The 14,091-nt window shown below is 34.2% G+C and overlaps 1 pseudogene; it reads left to right on the forward strand.

Annotated features, from left to right (window-relative positions):
• Positions 1-11,657: 11,657 nt before the first annotated feature.
• Positions 11,658-12,583, forward strand: LOC121461863 (annotated as a pseudogene).
• The last annotated feature ends 1,508 nt before the right edge of the window (positions 12,584-14,091 follow it).

Here is a 14,091-nt window from a genome sequence, read left to right on the forward strand (position 1 = left end):
ACCAGTGAAATATTAAAAGTGACTATAATTATTGGAACTATTGGAATTCTTGGTATTCACAGCATTTTTCATTTAAAAAGTTGAATAAAAATAAAATTAAATTAAAATTAATTGAAATTACTAAAATAATATTTGAAATATTTTCAAGGGAAAATGGTATTTAAAGAACATTGTGAAAACTCAGAACCTCAAAATGCAGAGAGAGAGAGGAGGTCAATTGAGCCTCGTCTCTAGGTGCCTCTGCATATTCTACTTTGTTGGGCCCTTTACTTGATTCTATAAAAAAAAATGCCCAGAGGCACCTCCTGTCTAAACATAAAGGAATTTGGTCATTATTCTCCCATCAATACCAGGTGTAATATGTTGATATAGTGACCATATGCCTCCTACTGTATATTAGAGGGGAAATAATCCAGCGTCAACAGATTTGAGCCTAGGAACCTAGGACAAAACAAATTTTATTGCTCTCAAAAAACAAATTTAAAAGAACCTATTTCAATTAAAGAACTTCTAAACATAAACTGCTATACTCATATATCAGTACATTATTCATCCATTATCAGAGAAGTTTCTTTTTTTAATAGATGAGAATAAATACAGAGACTAACAGGCAGACATTATGCAGAGAGAAACAGTCCTTGGAACACACAATCTTAAAAGGGATATTTCCTTTAAATCACATTCCTCAGTGCTTAGGGAATCTTGCAGAAGAGGAAGGTGAAAGAGTCTAAGAGACAGGGAGGATGGAGGACACCAAGGAAACAAGGTTCTCCAAATCTACATGTGCAATCTCATATGAACTCATAGAGACTGATACAACAAGTACTGGTCCTATCTGGGTCTGCACCTGGTCCTCTGTGTACATACTATGATTTCCAGTTCAGTCAGTGTTGGCATGGAATTCCTCAGTGTGCAAAAGAAAGGGTCTCTGATTCTTCCCTTGGGCTCCTTTTCTTCTGTTGGTTTATCCTGCCTAATTGTGGTATGATAGTTTTGTTCTATCCAATCGCATTTTTATTTTGCTGTTTTCAAAAATGAATAGATGAATAAATGGAAACCTAGACAATAGGTGAAAGGCTAACAAATGAACTGTCATTTATACCTGTTGGAAGAGGAAAAACATGTCTTTTTTTCCAATGGATTAACCCTGGGTATATCTATTAACAGTAGAAGCTATGGTGTTTGGGACACCATTATTTATAAACTTTTACATGGGTAATTTCAATTCTGCATTTTTTTTACAACTAATGAAGAGAAGACTTTCTGTCACCTGAAAGCAAATATGGACTACAATTAATTGTGCCTCTTAAATGAATATGAGGAAAATAAGAATCAAGGTGGAGGGTTGAGAAGGGAGGCACACTTCGCTAGGTCACTGATTAGGAGATGATGGTTCAGTGACGATAGTTTCTGCTTTGTACCCCTGAGTAAAGTAAGTTACTCCTCTACGATTTTCAAGTGCATGGCTGCTATGGGAAAGATCATGGAATATTTTAGGATAAGTAAAGGGAAAGTTAATTGTTCCTAAATGTTTATATAGATTTGAAACCAAAAAGCAATGAATTTGCAAAACAATCAAGTCCAATGTATGGTTGTTATGGGAAAGATCATGCTACAATGAAATAGCCCATGTCAAGATGCCCTGTTAAGTTCAATCATGATTGCCAGTTTTCAAATTCAGATAATGGACGGAAAATCTGACATTATTTTCAGAAATTAAATACTGTGGGTGTTATTGTGGTATTTCATTTTCAAGTTTTAATAATAGTAATAACAATAATAAACATATTTCTAACTAATGGATTTATCATTTTAAGCTCATTCTATCATTCTAGCCTCATGGATGAGCTCCAGGTTCAGTAACAGAATCTGGCTCAAAAATTCTATAGAGGAAGAAGATGAAGACATTAATATATTGACCTATGTTACTTAGCTTCTCTGTGTCTGTGGGTTATAGCTTGTTTCTCCTTTGCTGAATGGCTAATATTCACTTATGAGTGAGTATATAACATATTTTTGTTTCTGAGTCTGAATTACCTCACTTGTGATGATTTTTGTCTATTTCCATCCATTTTCTGGCAAATTTGCTAACATAATTGCTTTTAACACCTGAGTAATACACCATTGTGTAAATGTACAACATTTTCTTTATCCATTTTTTTGGGTGAGAGACATTTACATTGTTTCCAGATTCTGGCTATTAGAAATGAAGCTACTTTACAAATCATTATGCAAGTGTCCTTTTGGTGTGATTGAGCATCCTTTGGGCTTATGCTCAAGAGTAGTATAGTTGAGTCTTGAGGTAGATCAATTCACAATTTTCTGAGAAACCATCATATTGATTTCCAAAGTGACTATACAAGTTTGCACTCTCCCCAGCAGTGGAGGAGTGTCCCTTTGCTCCACTTCCTTTCCAGCATGAGCTGTCACTTGTGTGTGTGCAGTGGTGGGGGCTGTAAGGGGAAATGAGGATGGGAACAGTAAGGACCAGGTGGAGGATGATGGAGGAAAAAAGTACTAGGAGGGGCAACTGCAGTATCTCTGGGAGGAACTAGAAACCTAGTGTAATGAAATCTACCAGGAATCTATGAGGGTGACCCTACCTAAGACTTCTAGTAATGGTGGATGAGAGGCCTGAACTGGACATTTCTTGTAATTAAGCAAGACTTTCAGTGGAAGCATTGATATCCCAGCTCATAAACTCTTACCTATAGTTTTCCTGTGTACAAGATGTGCTGGGGTAAAGATGGGACAGAAGCTGTAGGAATGACTAACTAGTGATGGGTGCAACAACAGAACCTTATGCTGAGAGGAAGCTCACCCATGAGGGCCAAAACCCAGAGACAGGATACCCCAGAGAGCTAAGATAAAACCAACCATGACTGACGAAACAGAAAAAGTAAATGAAATGAAATTATTCCTAATGATATTTGCTGTTCTCATAGATTGGTATTCAACTATCATCAGAAATTCTTCACCCAGCAAATGCTGCAGAGACCACAGTCAAACACTAGGCAGAGCTCCAACAAATCTATCAAAGAGGGGAAAGAGAGATTTTAGGAGCCAGAAGGGTCTAGGACACCACACACACACACACACACACACACACACACACACACACACACAAAATAGAAACAACTAACCTGGGGTCATAGGGCCTCATAGAGATTGAACCTACAACCTGAGAGCCTGTATGGGACTCACTTAGGGCCTCTGCATTTATATCACAATTATGTAATGTGACCTTCTTGTGGAACTCTGGCAGTGAGAGTAGGGCTGTTTCTGACTCTGACACTTGGTCTTAGGACTTATTTCTCCATCTGCACTGCCTCATCCAGTCTTTTTTTATTCATTCATTTATTTATTTATCTATTATGTATACAATATTTTGTCTGTGTGTATGCCATCAGGCCAGAAGAGAGAACCAGACCCCATTACAGATGGTTGTGATGGATGTGGTTGCTGGGAATTGAACTCAGGACCTTTGGAAGAGCAGGCAATGCTCTTAACCTCTAAGCCATTTCTCCAGCGCCTCATCCAGTCTTAATAGAAGAGAAGCAGCCCAGACAGCTAATTAATACAACTTTGTTGGCTGATATTCAAGGAATAACATTCTATATCTGCAGAAAAACAATGGAGGAGCAGTGAATGACATGGATGGGTAGAGCTGAAGGAGGGAGGACTTCAGTTGGCATGTAAAAACAGGAAAAAAACAGTAGCAACCAAACTAACAAGCAAATCATGTTGATATCTGATTTCTTCAGATTACTCAAATTCACATATACATTACATAGATCTGTTCTTCCACCATAAACACCATTCATATCATCTAACAAATAAAATAAAAGGTAAATTTTTTTCAGTGTCTAAAGTCAACATTTTTAGTATTTGTCATTATTCAAAATAGGAATAAGTCTTTACATATCAATATCAAACCCAGCAGGTAAAATTGATGCAAGAAGTGGGGCTATTGTTCTAGTAAAAATAAACAATGTGTGTTTGGACCTTTAAAATGAAACCGTGGTTTCAACGTGTAAAAGCCTGAGTAGGATGAAATCAAGGTTCAGTGAACATTTCCTGTGGAAACTTAGACCACAGAATGCATAAAGAAATATGGGTAGTGGTACATTGGCTCTTGAGCTTCCATATTGGTGTCTGTTTGTTCTACATGTTGTTCAAGAATCTGACTTCCTCATGCCTGTGTCATGAGGACGTGGAAGATGACGGTTTAGTTTATTCAGCAGAAGAAATTTCAGTACAGGGGGGCATTGTGTCTGCACTATATTTATTTTTCACTACATTTCTCCATGTCCACTGTATTTTTTACAAATGTAACTATGAACCGAAAGGTTATTTTAAAATATGTAGTTTCCAAGGGGAAAAGAATAAGGTGTTTGTCATAAATATGTCTCTCTTCCAAAGAAAAACTCTGCTCTTAACTAGGATATTAGAAAAATAGTTATTAGAGAAAATTCCCACCCATCAAATGTCTTGTGATCTGTGGCCCTAACTGGTAGAGGAACACATGAACTGAGAAATGTAGCTGAAGGAATTACTTTTCTATGGAATACGGCCTAGGATTGTCTTTCATTGGAGTAGCGTGCACAAGACATCAAGTTGTAGAACTGGAATATAAGACTATATTTCTGTAAAAAGAGAGAGTGCTTTAATTTTCCAACCACCCAGACCTGAATAATCACCCATAAACAATATTAACTACAACACTGCTTGGCCAATAGCTCAGGTGTCTTCCTACCTAACTCATATCTTAAATTAACCTATTTTTACTAATCTGTGTATCACCATGAGGCTGTGGCCTACCATTAATGTTCTGGCATCTTTCTCCTTCAACAGCTGCATGGCCTCTGCCTAATTCCACCTTCTTTCTCCCTGCGTTCAATTTAGTTTTCCTGCCTAGCTCTATTTTGCCCTACCATAGTCCAAAGAAGCTTCTTTATTAACAAATGGTAACAAAACATAGTTACAGCATACAGAGGGGAATCCCACATCATATTTCAAGCTGGTAAAAAATGAGACTTAAAGCATTGTCAACAAGGTATTGGTTTGCATAGGCATGAAGACAACTGTGTCTAGGGCATTGAATCTACCATTGAAAAGGAACTGACAGGGTAAGATATAATAAGACTTAGGGAATGGTGAGGTGTACTATGATACATTCTCTGCTAGGTGCAATATGGCCATTTTAATCATTAACAAGCATTAGTTCATGGTCCCTGAACAACACTGGCACAAAATTTACTCTTCAATATTTCAGTAAATTATATAGAGGAAGGACTCAAGAGTTTTCTTCCCTCCTGAATTTAATGGATACTGATAAAGGCATCTACATGTGCATAGTCGCCAGTAAGTTTCCAATAGTCCAGTCATAATTTTCCATCCATGTCCATATGAGAGACCACAAATAACTCATTGGTCATTGAATGAATATCAATATAGAAGGAGGTAATTGCAAGAAGTATATCTGCAAAATGGGAAGAAGAAGCAGTTATGTGATCAATATGATCATAATACATGTGTACTCATATGACATTGTCAAAAACTCATAATAGTAAAACAAAAATTCTTAGAGAAATTAATATATACATTAGTAGTAATTCTTACATACATATATAATATAAAACCATATATATGCATATCATTTTTTCTTCAAAGAAAATCTTTGTTAATGTTTCTGAAAACAGTGAATATTTTCCTGACAGATTGATTTAAATATTCCTTGTGAAAAGAAAAATTTTAGTTAAATATCAGAGGCATTGTGTTCCATTCATTATAAAATTGTGTTTTGTGTCTGAAAAAGATTGTATACAAAAACATGACCAATCAAATCTTTTTGTAATTTTTAGAACACAAAATAAGTTTGGATGTACATAAAAGCATTATGAATTCTGCCATAATTGAAAACATGCAGGCCAGTATGTCTTAGAATCCCATTAGGACAGGCATTTTATAAAACCCAAGGGCACTAGGAATCACTCTTACAAATTCATGATGTCTCAGGGAAACATGTTTAAATTCTGGATACACTGAAGGAAGAATTTTGGTTCCTTCATGTATATTTTTCTCATCAACTATGATAAATACAGCATTTGAGACACAAAGGTAATTAATGCTTTCTACTCTCACTGACAGCTGTTCTTTTGCTCTTCCTTGGATGTGGAAGGAAGAGATGAAAACAGTAGAGAATCTTAGTCAAGACTGATGGTCACTGTGCAATAGAGAATGGGAAGCATATATCTTCAGAATATTTCTAGAACTGACATATGATGAGACTCATAAGGCACCCTTTTAAATTATCAGAAATGAGTCCAACTTGTGATATTTATTTAAATCTTGGATATTCTTGACAGATTACTGATAATACAACCATGAGGTTTTCACTTCATAACTATTTGTCCCTGAGAGAGTTGCATAAATTCTGATGCTCAGATTTTTTTAAATTCATCAAAATGTGAACAAAGTTGATGATTCCAGGAGCATATGCAGTAATACATGAGGAGCCCAAAGAATAACACTTCACAAATAGAAACTGCTCAAATATTGACAGTGCTCAAATATCATTTACTAGAGGACAAAATCTTTTCTTCTTTCTTATGCTTCCTTCCTTACTTGGTTACCTTCTTAATTCTCTTCTTCTCTCCATATCTATCTGCAATAATAGTTTATATTTCTAAATAAATGATCACTTATGTACTAGTGCAAACAAAATGTGATAGTCACTTTGGAAGGAAGAATTTTGGGCTTTTGTGGTTTTATATAGACTTTTGACCTAGAAACATGGTGAATGAAAGTGCTCCCATTCCACAGACTGTTATTCAGATCAAGTATAAAAATATCCCATTTCCAGAAATGCATCCTCAAACCTGTTTTAACGAAGGACACTGGATGTCAAAAAGTCAAACTGTGTTCCTCTGAGTTCCAATAAGCATAAGGTTTCTACCTCATAGATGCCCAGTATTTTGAGTGATTGAAGCTCTGAACATCATAAGTGCTCATAATTCTGGTGCGGCCTGTCTTTTATGATGAACTAAAAACCAAGATAGCCACAAGTTTCAGAAACCCATCCGGAAGGGCATGAAGGGAACAGAGCAAAATCCTTTCCATTACATGCCAGAAATAAAAGAAACGTTGAGCCAGTCAGGGAATGTAGCAGAGTCCCACTGCTCAGAGTGAGAAATGGTTGGAAAACTGAACAGCTGTGTTCCACAGCGTCATGGGGAGGAATTAGCTCAGCTACAAATATAAGAAATCAATCTTTGCTTGGTATATAATAGATCAATAATATGATAAATCTGTGGAACTTGACATTGAAGGAATTTCAAATAGGATCTTAATTTATTAATGTCTCTTTTAAATGATGGTTCTTTTAAAATCCATTTAGGAATATTTACGTATGGTGAGAATTCTCATATATTTCATAGTTTTGAGCATTATGTATACTTCACAGTTAACAAAAAAATTTAAATATTTGTAGATACTTTGGTGCAATAATTAGTTTTCCTGTCAAAATGAATAGAAAGGGAATAGTAGGTTGTGTGGGTGGTAGAGCTGGGGAGATCTCTTCCCATCATCACTGCTCAGAACATGGCTCAGTATTCACAGTTCTGGGTCTGAGGGTCCCAAGAAAGTTCAGATAGTTACAGAATTTTTGAATGCATGACTGTTAGAGAAAAGAGTGTTATGGAATATTCAGGAGAATGGCAGAGAAAATGATTTAGTTCACACATAAGAATATAGATCTAAAATCAAAGAGTATTGGAAATTGAAATGGATGAGTCAATGGTGTGGCCTTTCATAGACATATCATAGTGAAAAACAGTATGGAATTGTGTTGCATTAGCCCATTACTTCTACTTTTGTTAATATGGTGGATGTTTTGTAAAGCTCACATCCTTTATTATAAATTTAAAGGAAAACTGCGTTGTAGGCTTTGGTTGATGTTTAATTTTAAGTAATTTGATGATAGCAAAGTATTTGTTACAAATAAAGTATAACATATTTACCATTCCGTTCTAGACAATATATTATGTTTTAACTTCTAAAAATAAAAATCAATTTTGCCAGCTTTAACACCAAACAATTAAAATATTTTATTTTTTATTTTTAATGTTTTATTTACACTAGTACAAGGTAGTGAGTTGTTAGATTCTGATTGTCATGTTACATACTTCATGAATGTTTTCCATATTTCTAACTTTTTAATATTTTTCATAGTATTGCATTTTTTGACAGTGTGTTACTTTATTGCAAAATTCTCTCCTCTCATTTTATTTCCAAAGTACAATTTGAGAACTGTATTAGTATTTCAGAATTGCCAATAGGATTCTGGAATAATTTCTAATATGTCTTCTAAATGTATCGAATGAGTGAATCCATTTCATTTTAACTGGATTACTCTATAATGTGATTTATGAAAAACATTGATTCAGTATTTCATTCCAGTTTGGCTGTGTAGGAATCTCTTAAAATAATGTTGACATCAATAGTCACAAGTAATTTTTGAATTATGGTTTTTTAGAATATGATTAAAAACAAATTTGGTTGTGTGTAGTGTCATAAGATTTGAGATCTGATGATCTCCAAAATTGAAACTGCCACTGCCACAGGGCTTTAATAAGAGTTTCTTTGGCAAGACTATGAAATAAACAGGGATATATTAGCCTTAACCAAATAAGAGATTTTTATGTGTATTTAGCTCAGTTTTCTAGTATAAGCCTTTTATTTTATAGGAATAAATTATGTTGTAGCTTCTGTTTAGGCTTATGATCTTTTCAATAATATGAAATCATAACTCGTGGTTATAAACTATAGTGACTACACTGAATTATCCATTGCTGACTTTGTAACAGCAAATTTAGAAAATTACTATCTGAAAATGACCATTTTGTTTCTATCAGAATTAATGGGCATCTTAAGTAAACATAAAAGATTATGCTAGCATTTACTTAATTTTAAAGTTAATATTGGCCTTTGTTTACCTTGAGAACTTCCACGCGGTTTTGCTGTAAAATATGAGTGTCTGTGAGTGAGGACAGAACTTGAGCCTTTCACTACCAATTAAGAGCATTAGACCATGCTTTGCACTGGAACCATTAAAACTATCATATTGCACCACGACTAATAAAACCAAATATTTTGCACTGTGAAAAAAATAGGAAGAAAAACAGTAGCTTTGGTTTTGGGGAAAAAAATAGGATTCCATATATAATAATCTTACTTGCTCTCTATCATTATCTGAATTCCCCTTTTCTTAACACTCAATAACTCCTCCTACATTTTTGCTTACATTATTAGTTTGATGTGATTTTCACAAGGACCTTTGAATGTCCCTATGTTTATTACATTTTTGAATCATCAAGTAACCTGACCTGTCCTGAGAAAGAGGTCTAAATCTGAAAAGAAAAAAATTAAGAATCTGGAGCAGTATTTTTTTTATTTCCATGTATTGTCATTCTAAGAAATGCTGAATTTTGTCCTGATATTTTTTAAATTTATTTATTATGTATATAATGTTCCTTGTGCAGGTACATTTCTATGCCAGAAGAGGGCACCAGATTTCATTACAGATGGTTGTGAGCCACGCCACTATGTGGTTGCTGGGAATTGAACCCAGGACCTCTGGAAGAGCAGCCAGTGCTCTTAACCTCTGAGCCACCTCTCCAGTCCCTTGTCCTGATATTTCATACTTAGACACCATCTGCCACAATCTCCTTACTCATTTCAGTTTAGCACACAATTAAAACTGATGAATTATGTGGTGACCATTTTTGTCTGTCTTAAATGATTACTGCCTGATCCAGTGACCCAGAGATCCTGTAGGGGTTTTTTTTAATTTTTTTCTTTGGTTGTAACTTGTGATTGGAAACAGAGTTCCCATTATAGATATTAGCGAGTACCCTAAGAACGTCATAAAAGTAGTTGTGGGAGTGGTTGTTTCAAAGTAATTGTATGTATTTTCTTCTATTGCTACTACAACTGCAATGTATCTGTACTCTGTAAATTTGAGTTATTAAAATCACCACTTTTTTCTATATAGATACATTTTACTTAAAATATGTATTAACACATATACATGTATGTATTTATATCTATGCCTTGTGTTCATACAGATATTCACACAGAAAAATATATCTAGTGAAACATTTTTGTTATACTGAAGAGAAGATAAGAATACCTTTTAAAACTCTGACTTCCTGGGAAAATGAGTTCAAGAGCTGCAAAATTTGCCATATGATCTACATGAAGCAATTGAGTTTACAAGTAAGTAAATTAGTCCTAGGATTGTAAGGGCAATATCATTAGAAATGTTTTTAGAATGTCTAATTTGAGTCTCCTTAAAGTTATTGTAGTTGAACAAGTAAGCTAATAATGAATATGTTTTTTACTAAATTTATCTGAATGTCAAACCATATTTTTATAGAAGTATATTTTTCTAAACTAGGTCAAATTGTTAAATATCTGGTGCGTAATTGAATCTCAGGACTCTAAATATTTAAAATATAAATATCTCTCCTCATACTATATCATATTTGCCAATTTTCATACAGGTTATTGGTTCATCATGTTTTAATCATCTATCTTTTACCTTGTTGCTTTTATTAAACTGCCTAATTCACACTTGGACAATGGATGCAGTACCAATATAGATAGAGGGAGTCTGCACGAAGACCACATCTATTCTGAAATCTCGCCGTTTTTTTTTTTTAAAAAAAAACTCACTCTTTACCTTGTTAATCCTTAGGATAGTGAGCCTGAGTCCCACCCAGTTTAATTTTTCAACTCCAATTAGTCATTATGACAAAAACATCATTTTTATATCTTCTGGTCACCATGTACATTGATTAATTAAAATAAATTTTCAACATTTTTTTCTTGAACATCATATTAATGGTAGTTACTCTTGTGCAGAACTTTCAGTGTTTTATAGAACAAATTACTTGATTTGAATTCTAATATACTTCATGTTTTGAGACAAAACTTAAAATATTCTCAGGTTTTTCAAAGTACATTTTATCTCTTCTTCTATTGGTAGATGGAACTTCAATTCTTCGCTGTAGATGACCAGCCATACCTTCTCAATGCAGATGGCAGACATGATTAGTAAAGTGTAGATGTTGGTTTATTATTAAGGTATAGTTTCCAACTGATTTTCAATATTTTACTACCAGAAAGCTTTAGAGATAGAAAAAAGGTGAAAATTCATGGTTTCTCTAACACATATGGTTTAATCAAAAAAATATTTAAAAATTATTACTATATTAAGTTATTCAATAATTTTATCTCAATTATATGTATTTTTGTTTCTTTTTGAGCAGGGGGTTCAAGACAATATTTCTCTGGGTAGCCCTGTTGTCTTAGAACATTGTATACTCAGAGATCTGCCTGCCCCTACCTCCCAATTAAAAGCTGGGATTAAAGGTGTATGCCACCAAAACCACTTGGCAATTTTATGTAAGATCTATTGATACTTTTTAAAAGATGTACTACTTTGTTCTGAATGTAATAAAATCATTAAATATAATTTTACATAAAGATACACTATATTGATGATGTTGATACTGTAAACTTGTAATATACAGAGAGAGGTTTATGAATGCAGATTCATGAATACATTCTCCTTTCAATGCCTTTGTAGAATAATGCATAATCGGAGTTTTGTCAATGAGTTTATACTCTTAGGGCTTTCACAGAACCCCCAAATTGAGAAAATATCATTTGTTATATTTTCACTGGTCTATTTTGCAACCCTTGTGGGCAACATGATAATTGTGGTGACCATTGTCTACAGTCCTGCTCTGTTGGCATCCCCTATGTACTTCTTCTATCATTCCTGGATGCATGTGTCTCTTCTGTTGTCACACCAAAGATGATTGCAGACTTGGTTTATGAGAGGAAGACGATCTCCTTTGAATGTTGCATGACACAGGTCTTTGCTGTGCACTTTCTTACTGCAGTGGAGGTGATCGTTCTGGCAGCTATGGCCTATGACCGCTATGTGGCCATTTGCAAGCCCTTACACTACTCTTTAATCATGAGTAGGAGGCTCTGTGGTATTCTAGTGGGGGTGGCCTGGGCTGGAGGATTTTTACATTCTATCATACAAATTATCTTCACTTTGCAATTGCCCTTCTGTGGACCCAATGTCATTGATCATTTCATATGTGACTTGTTCCCATTGCTGAAACTTGCTTGCACTGACACACACATTTTTGTCATTTTGGTGTTTGCCAACAGTGGCTCTATCTGCATCATTATATTCTCATTTCTTCTTGTTTCTTATGGTGTCATTTTGTTCTCTTTGAGAGGTCACAGTTCTGAAGGACGACGTAAGGCTCTGTCCACCTGTGGATCCCATATTACTGTTGTCGTTTTTTTCTTTGTACCTTGTATATTAATATATGCCCGACCTACATCTCCATTCTCTTTTGAGAAAAATGTGTTTGTATTTACAGATGTCCTTACACCATTGCTCAATCCTATGGTGTACACTTTCAGGAATAAAGAAATGATAAGTGCTGTCAGAAAAATGTGGACGAGACTGATGGTGGTTTCTGATAAATATTAAAACAGCGTACTTAAGGACTGAGGAGATGGCTCAGTGAATAAAAGTACTTGCTGAGTATGAATGAAGACTTTTGTTTGTATTCTTAGCTCTCATGTCCAAAGCAAGGCATGGTGGATCAACCTTAAACCACTGTTGCTGAATCGGAACCATGCAGTTCCCATGGACAAACTGAAAACTCTTCTCTAAATAACACAGCTATCTCAAGACTCCATCACAATCCTTTTCTCAAGGAATGGCGGTAGAAAGGAATACACATATATATCAACACATCATTTAGTCTCTGCTGGAACATGTATGGGTATCAGAGCTTTTATATGTTTACAAATATTACACACCTGCACATACAAGCCCCTTGACACACACACAAGCACTCAAGTAAACATGCACAAACAAATCATTCTTAGCAATCTTAATTTAAAGAACAGGGAAAATCTATAATTTCTTATGTAAGTCTTTCATGATTACCTTTATATGTAAGTGCATGACACAATTCTATAGAGGGTACATTAACACTGTATGTGAGGAAATCCATTTGCAATATCATACTTTTTTGCAATATACTTTTACTATGAATTGAAGAATAAGATTGTTATAATGAAAGTTAGAATCAGTTTTAATGAAAAATTACACAGTTAAAATGACATTTAGAAAGGATGCTGTGAAACTTCTCATTAAATTTCAGAGTTTCTTTATTGAATATAATTTATACACTTATCCACCAATAAAAAAGTCAATGGCAGAATTATAACTAAGAATTAAAAACAAATAGGACTCTATCCTCTTTCAAAACACTTGAGTTATATGCATCTGGGGTCTGGTTAATTTTGGAATACAATGTTTTAGGTTTTTGTGCAAATATTTTTAAATAGTAAGGTTTAAAAATAATAAAAAATTTAAAGTTAGTTGATGTCTATACTCTAAGAAATCTTAAGGAAATATTGGAAAGATTTAGCAATTAGAATGTCTAAGAAAAATTGATTTATGGAATAAATGTGTCTTGAAATTGGAAGAAAAACCCATGTTGAGAATTTTCCAGGAGAATATAGGTTTCTTTGTGACATTGAGATTACATAAACTATAAATACATATTTAGGAACCTTACATTATTTTTCAAATTTAATGTGTAAATATGCCATTTATTTTTCAAACATGGTCTCACTATATATCCTTGTCTGACTGTGCACATCCAAATAACTTCAAACTCTCACAGATATGCCACACTCTGCTTTTGCAGTGCAGGGATTAAACACGAGAGGGGATTTTACATCGATAGAAATTTGTGGAATACTGGATCAATTATTGGAATGATTATACACACACCAAACACTATTGTATATATTTCCTCATTTGTAGACAGCTCTGTCTCTTTTTAATTGCATGTTTCAATTTTTAAAGTTTTTAGTAATTTTTAAACTGTTTAAAACATGTATTACACTCTCAGCCACAATACATTTTCATACATTGTTATTAGTGTGTTTTCTAACAAAAACAGATAACGGATAACTAAG

This window comes from Microtus oregoni, unplaced genomic scaffold, assembly GCF_018167655.1.
Source record: "Microtus oregoni isolate MIOR12 unplaced genomic scaffold, Mior012 000023F_ref0000262, whole genome shotgun sequence".
Classification (NCBI taxonomy): domain Eukaryota; kingdom Metazoa; phylum Chordata; class Mammalia; order Rodentia; family Cricetidae; genus Microtus; species Microtus oregoni.